This window comes from Chrysochloris asiatica, unplaced genomic scaffold (assembly GCF_000296735.1).
Source record: "Chrysochloris asiatica unplaced genomic scaffold, ChrAsi1.0 scaffold00132, whole genome shotgun sequence".
Classification (NCBI taxonomy): domain Eukaryota; kingdom Metazoa; phylum Chordata; class Mammalia; order Afrosoricida; family Chrysochloridae; genus Chrysochloris; species Chrysochloris asiatica.
This window is the reverse complement of record NW_006408650.1, coordinates 4,039,853-4,045,852: the sequence shown is the minus strand read 5'-3', so window position 1 is coordinate 4,045,852 and position 6,000 is coordinate 4,039,853.

The following is a 6,000-nucleotide window of genomic DNA, read 5'->3' as shown; positions in this document are numbered from 1 at the left end:
GTGGGCGGAGCGAACAGCGAGCTTATTCCTGGGCGGTTCCTGGGTCTCCAACAGAAGCGTGGGGCTAAGTGTGCCCCACTTCCTCCAAGAGGAAGTGTATAGGCTCACCTCTGCGCTTGTCCGCGAGTGGGCACGTGACATCTCCCGAGACCGCAGAGAAAATCGGAATAAAGGCGCAGGCGGCCGGGGGTCTGACTTGGAGGGTATCAGTATCCAGCTGACACTGGAAAGACGCCTTCCAGTGTGACGAACTGGGAGAGCTGACATTTGACATTTGACCCTGAGCCCACCCCTCTCTCCATAAGCATAAGTTATTTAAGGTGTTGGTTGAGTATGTATGGCTTTTTACAGTTTGTTTTTAATGACCTTGACTTTTTTAATGTTGGATTGTACCCAACGCCTGTGATCCTGGAATACATCAAAGGTTAGAAGAAATTCCTCCAATCATCTATGTTCCTTGGAAAAAAGACCTGGTGATCTGTTCTGAAAAGCATCAGCCTTGAAACTCTAGGGAGGGTGGTTCTACTATGAAGCTGGAGTCCTCCATGAGGCGTAGTCATTAACAACTGATTTGTGTGTGTTCCAAAAAAGACTTGAAAGAAAAAAACTTCCTTCTCATAGGACTTAGACGAGACTTGGGACAGAGTAGGCCTGCCTCACAGGGTTTGTAAGACTGACATTTTCACAGAAGCCATCTTTCTCCTGTAAAGTGGCTGGTGAGTTTGAACTGCCTAGCCTGCTGGGTCCTGATGTGGCGCTCTTGCTTAATGCGCTGGACCGCAAAGTCCACTTGAACCTGTAGTTCAATTTCACCAGCTGCTCCTTGGAAACCCTATACACAGTCGCTATGGGTCGGAAACCGACTCAATGGCACTTAGCAACAACAACAACAACCTGCAGTTATCAGTCAAATGTTTAACTACTGCCCTGTACAACAAGAGCCTCTCTACTGAAGCCCTAAAACCCCTTTTGACTCGTAGGGACCCTATAGGACAGAGCTCTGGTAGTGTAGTGGTTATGAATCGGGCTGCGAACCTTAATATCAGCAGTTCGAACCTAACAGCTGTTCTGCGGGAGAAAGATGAGGCTTTCTGCTCCCGTAAAGATTTACAGCCTCGGAAACCCTGTACAGAGTCACTATGGGTCGGAACTGACTCCACAGCACTTAACAACAACAATAGGATAGAGTAGAATTGCTCCATAGGGTTTCCAAGACTACTCCATCTTCTTTCACCAATCAACTAGTGAATTCGAGCCGCATACTGGTAATCAGTGAAGACAAATTGAAGCTGTCGAATCAACACTCGTGGAAGCTGGTGGTTGTTGTTTAAAGCCGTTGAGTCAGTTCCAACTCATAGCAACCCTGTATAATGCCACACCATGGAAGCAGCAGTCAAGAAAGCAAACGGCATATTGCATTAGTCAAATCTGCTGCACAAAACCTCTTTAAAGTATTCAAAAGCAAAGTTATCAGTCTGAGGACCAAGGTGTGCCATGGTATTTTCAATAGCTTTAGATCCATGTGAAAGTTGGGACAGTGACTAAGGAAGACCGTAGAAGACTTTATGCTTTTGAGTTAATGGTGTGTACTTCAGACATAGTATTCAGGAGAGACCAATCCTTGGAGAAGGATATCATACTTGTTTAAAGTAGAGGGTCAAAGAAAAGGAGAAAGACCCCAACAAGATGGGTTGGCACGGTGGTGGCGGCAGCAGTGGGCTCAAGTGATGGTACAGGACCCGGAAATGTTTTGTTCTGTTGTGTGTAAGGTAGCTGTGAGTTGGAATCGACTCTATGCACCTATCAACAGCTGCTACTGGTGTGGCACTGTAGGAGAAGTATTGATGGCTAATCACAAGGTCAGCAGTTCAAACCCACCAGCCACTCCATGGTAACCCTACACAGGGCTACTGTGAGTTGGAACTGACTGAATGGGACTTGACAACAACAAATACCTTTTGTCTAGTACGCCAATGTTTAACACACTTTCAAAATCCCTTTTCCTCCCTTTTGCATTAATTCTATTGAATGAAGTCTCTGTTTACTGTGTCCAGATGTGTTTTCTTATTTAATGATCTGAAACAACTGCCTTGTTTGACAGAGTCCTGTGGTTCCCAGTCTGGCCTCCAGCAGCTTGATGGTGGTGGTGGTGGTTGTGTCCACCGAGTCAGCTCTGACTCAGCGACCCTGGATAGGGTTTCCAAGGCTGTACATTTTTATGGGTGCAGAAAGCCTCATCCTCCAGCGGAGCAGCTGGGAGTTTCAAACTGCTGACCTTGTAGCTGAAGAGTAGAATTAACTTTTTCTAAAAGCCAAAGTTTTGTAGGCAGGCACAATCCAACCCACTTTGTCTTTCTTGATTGACAAGCAGGAATGATGGAGAGGGGTGGTGAGTATAGGGACAAAGAAGCGAAAACTCAAGTTCATCCCCTTCCCGTAGTCCTTAAAGCACAAAGTGGGCATGGCAAGAAAGACTAGATGGAATCGGAACAAAATCCACCTTCCATTCCTGTTATTGTGAGTTACCAACTGGCAAGTCCACTCCGACGCCTGGCCACCCCACGTTTCATGGGATTTCAAGCCTGTGACCTTTCAGAAGCAGATCATCCATCCTGTCTTCCAAAGTGCCTCTAGGTGGTCTTGAACCACCAACCTTTCAGTTAGTCGTCCAGCACTTAATTGTTTGCACCCCCAGGGTCTCCTCATCACTTAGGCACGTGTGAGTATTTTTGTTTTGTTTTATTAGCCTGAGGTTAGCCCTCTGCCCTGCCTGCCCATCAGAATCCTCACTTAGAGCATCAGATGGAGGCTGGCTCTTAGTCCCTGGGCATGAGCTTTCCTTCAGTTCACCCTGTGATCTGAGACACTGACTGAAACCAAGGCCACTCACTTTTCCAGGCTGAATGCAATGGATCCCATGAGCGATTCAGATTGGATGTTGGATGTTGGTGGCATTGGCAAGTGACAAGGTTGCAGTTAGTTGCCATCTGTTGGATTCCAACTCATGACAAGCCCTCAAGTGCAGAAGAGAACTCTGCTCCATGGCAGCATATCACCAGGCCTTTCTTCTGCAGTGCTACTTACTGGGTGGTTCAAACCGCCAAGTTTTCATTTACTAGCTGGGCACTCCATGCCTCGCCTGTCCGTTTGTTGTACTGTGGTGACTTGTGTGTTACTATGATGTTGGAAAATTCGCTGCCAGTATTTTAAATATCAGCAGCAAAGTGGACAGACCGGTTTCAGTGGAGCTTCCAGACGAAAACAGACTTGGAAGGAGGGGCGGACCGTATCGAAATGGCTAGCCACAGAGAACCTTATAAATAGCAACAGACTATTGTCAGACATAGTGCCAGGAGACGAGCCTGTCAGATTGGAAGGCCCTCAACATACACCTGGGCAAGAGCTGCCTCCTCAAAGAGTTGGCCGTAACAACATGTATGAAGCAAAGCTTTCCGGACGTCGTTTGCTAACGGGACACAGAGTGAGAAAAAACAGCTGCAAACATCCACTGATCATCGGAAGGTGAGATGGAAGAAGTGTGAATCTAGGAAAATGGGAAGTCATGAAAAATGAAATGGAACACATAAAGATAAATAACCTATGTATTCATGAGCTGAAATGGACAGGTGTTGGCCATTTTGAGTCGGACAAATACATGGTTTACTATGCTAAGAATGACAAATGGCTTTGCATTCTTTATCAAAAGAGTGTTTCAAGATCTATCTTGAAGTACAATGTTGTCTGGGATAGGATAATTCCATACACCTACAAGGAAAACCAGTTAATACCACTATTCAAATTTATGTGCCAACCAATAAAGTTAATGATGATGAAATTTAAGAATTCTACCAACTTTTTCAATCTGAAATGGATCCAACCTAAAATCAAGATGCATAGATAATTACTGATGATTGGAATTATAGGTTGGGAACAGAGAGGAAGGATTGGTAGTTGGAAAATATGGCCTTGTTGATAGACATAATGCTGGAGATTTCATATAGAATTTTGCAACACCAATGACTTTTTCCAAATACCTGTGTTTTCAACAACATAAAAGGTGACTGTACACATGGACTTTACTAGACGGAATATACAGGAATATACATCTGTGGGACGAGATGATGGAAAAGCTAAATATCATTACCTTCTGTGGAACAGACAATTGCTCATATGCAAGTTCAGGCTGAAGCTAAAGAAAATTAAAACAAGTCCACGAGAGTCACAATATGACCTTGAGTAAATCCCACCTGAATTTAGAGACGCTCTCAAGAGCAGAGTTGATGCATTAGACACTGGTGACAGAAGAGTTATGGGATGACATTAAGAACATCATACAGAAAGAAAGCCAAAAGTTACTTAAAAGGCAAGAAAGAAAGAAAAGAACAACATGGCTGTCAGAAGAGACTCTGAAACTTGCTTTTGGATGTAGAGAAACAAATACGACTAGAAGCAATGAGGAAGTAAAAGAGCTGAGCAGAAAGTTTCAAAGGGCAGCTCAAGAAGACACAGTCAAGTACTATAGTGAAATGTGCAAAGACCTGGAGGTAGAAAACCAAAAGGGAAGAACACTCACAACATTTCTCAAGCTGAACGAACTGAAGAAAAATTTCACACCTCAAGTTGAAAAATTGAAGGATTTATGGGCAGGACGCATCAAAAGAAGACGGAAGGAATACACTGTCACAGTACCAGAAAAAATGGTTGATATTTAGTCATTTTGAGAGGTAACGTGATCAAAAACTGATGGTACGGAAGGAAGAAGTTCAAGCTGCACTGAAGACGTTGTTGAAAAACAAGTTCCTAGAAATTGAGGGAATATAAATAGAAATGTTTCAACAAACTGATGCAGCACTAGAGGCACTCACTCGTCTATGCCAAGACATTTGGAAGACAGCTACTTGGTGAAAAGACTGGAAGAGATCCATATTTGTGCCCGTTCCAAATGGAATGTGGAAACCATCTAATAATGTCATTAATATCACTTGCAAATAAAATTTTGCTGAAGATAATTTAAAAATAGCTGCAACAGTGCATCAACAGGGAACTACCAGAAATTTAACTTGGATTCAGAAGAGGATGTGGAACAAGGATAGCATTACTGATGTCAGATGGATCTTGGCTGGAAACAGAGAATATCAGGAAGATATTTACATGGGCTTTATTAACTATGCAACGGCATTTAACAGTGTGGGTCATAACAAACTGTGGACAACATTGTGAAGAATGAGTATTCCAGAACACTTAATGGTGCTCAGGAAGAACCTGTATGTAGACCAAGAGGCAGTCGTTTGAACAGAACAAGGGGATACTGAATGGTTTAAAATCCAGGAAGGTGTGTGCCAGGGTTGTATCATATTTATTCAATGTGTATGCTGAGCAAGTAATTCGAGAAGTTGGATCTTATGTAGAAGAACGTGACACGAGGATTGGAGGAAAGTTTTTTTTTACAACCTATGACACAGATGACACAACCTTGCTTACCTAAAGCAAGAAGACTTGAAATACTGATGAAGATCAAACATTACAGCCTTCGGTATGGATTGCACCTCAATGTAAAGAAAACAAAAATCCTCACAATTAGGCCACTAAAGAACATCGTGATAAATGAAGAAAAGATTGAAGTTGTCCAAGACTTCATTTTACTTAAATCCACAGTCCATGCTCATGGAAGAAGCTGTCAAGAAATCAAATGACATATTGCATTAGGCAAATGTGCTGCAAAAGAGCTCTTTAAAGTGTTAAAGAGCAAAGAGGGCACTTTGAGGACTAAGAAATGCCTGACGCAAATCATGGTATTTTCAGTAGTGTCCTATGCATGTGAAAGTTGGACAATGAATAAAGAAGACTGTAGAACAATCACTGCATTTGAATTATGGTGTTGGTGAAGAATATTGAAAGCACCATGGACTTCCAGAGAACAAATCTGTCTTGGAAGAAGTCTAGCCGGAATGTTCTTTGGAAGTCACGATGGCGAGACTGTGTCTCTCATATTTTGGACTT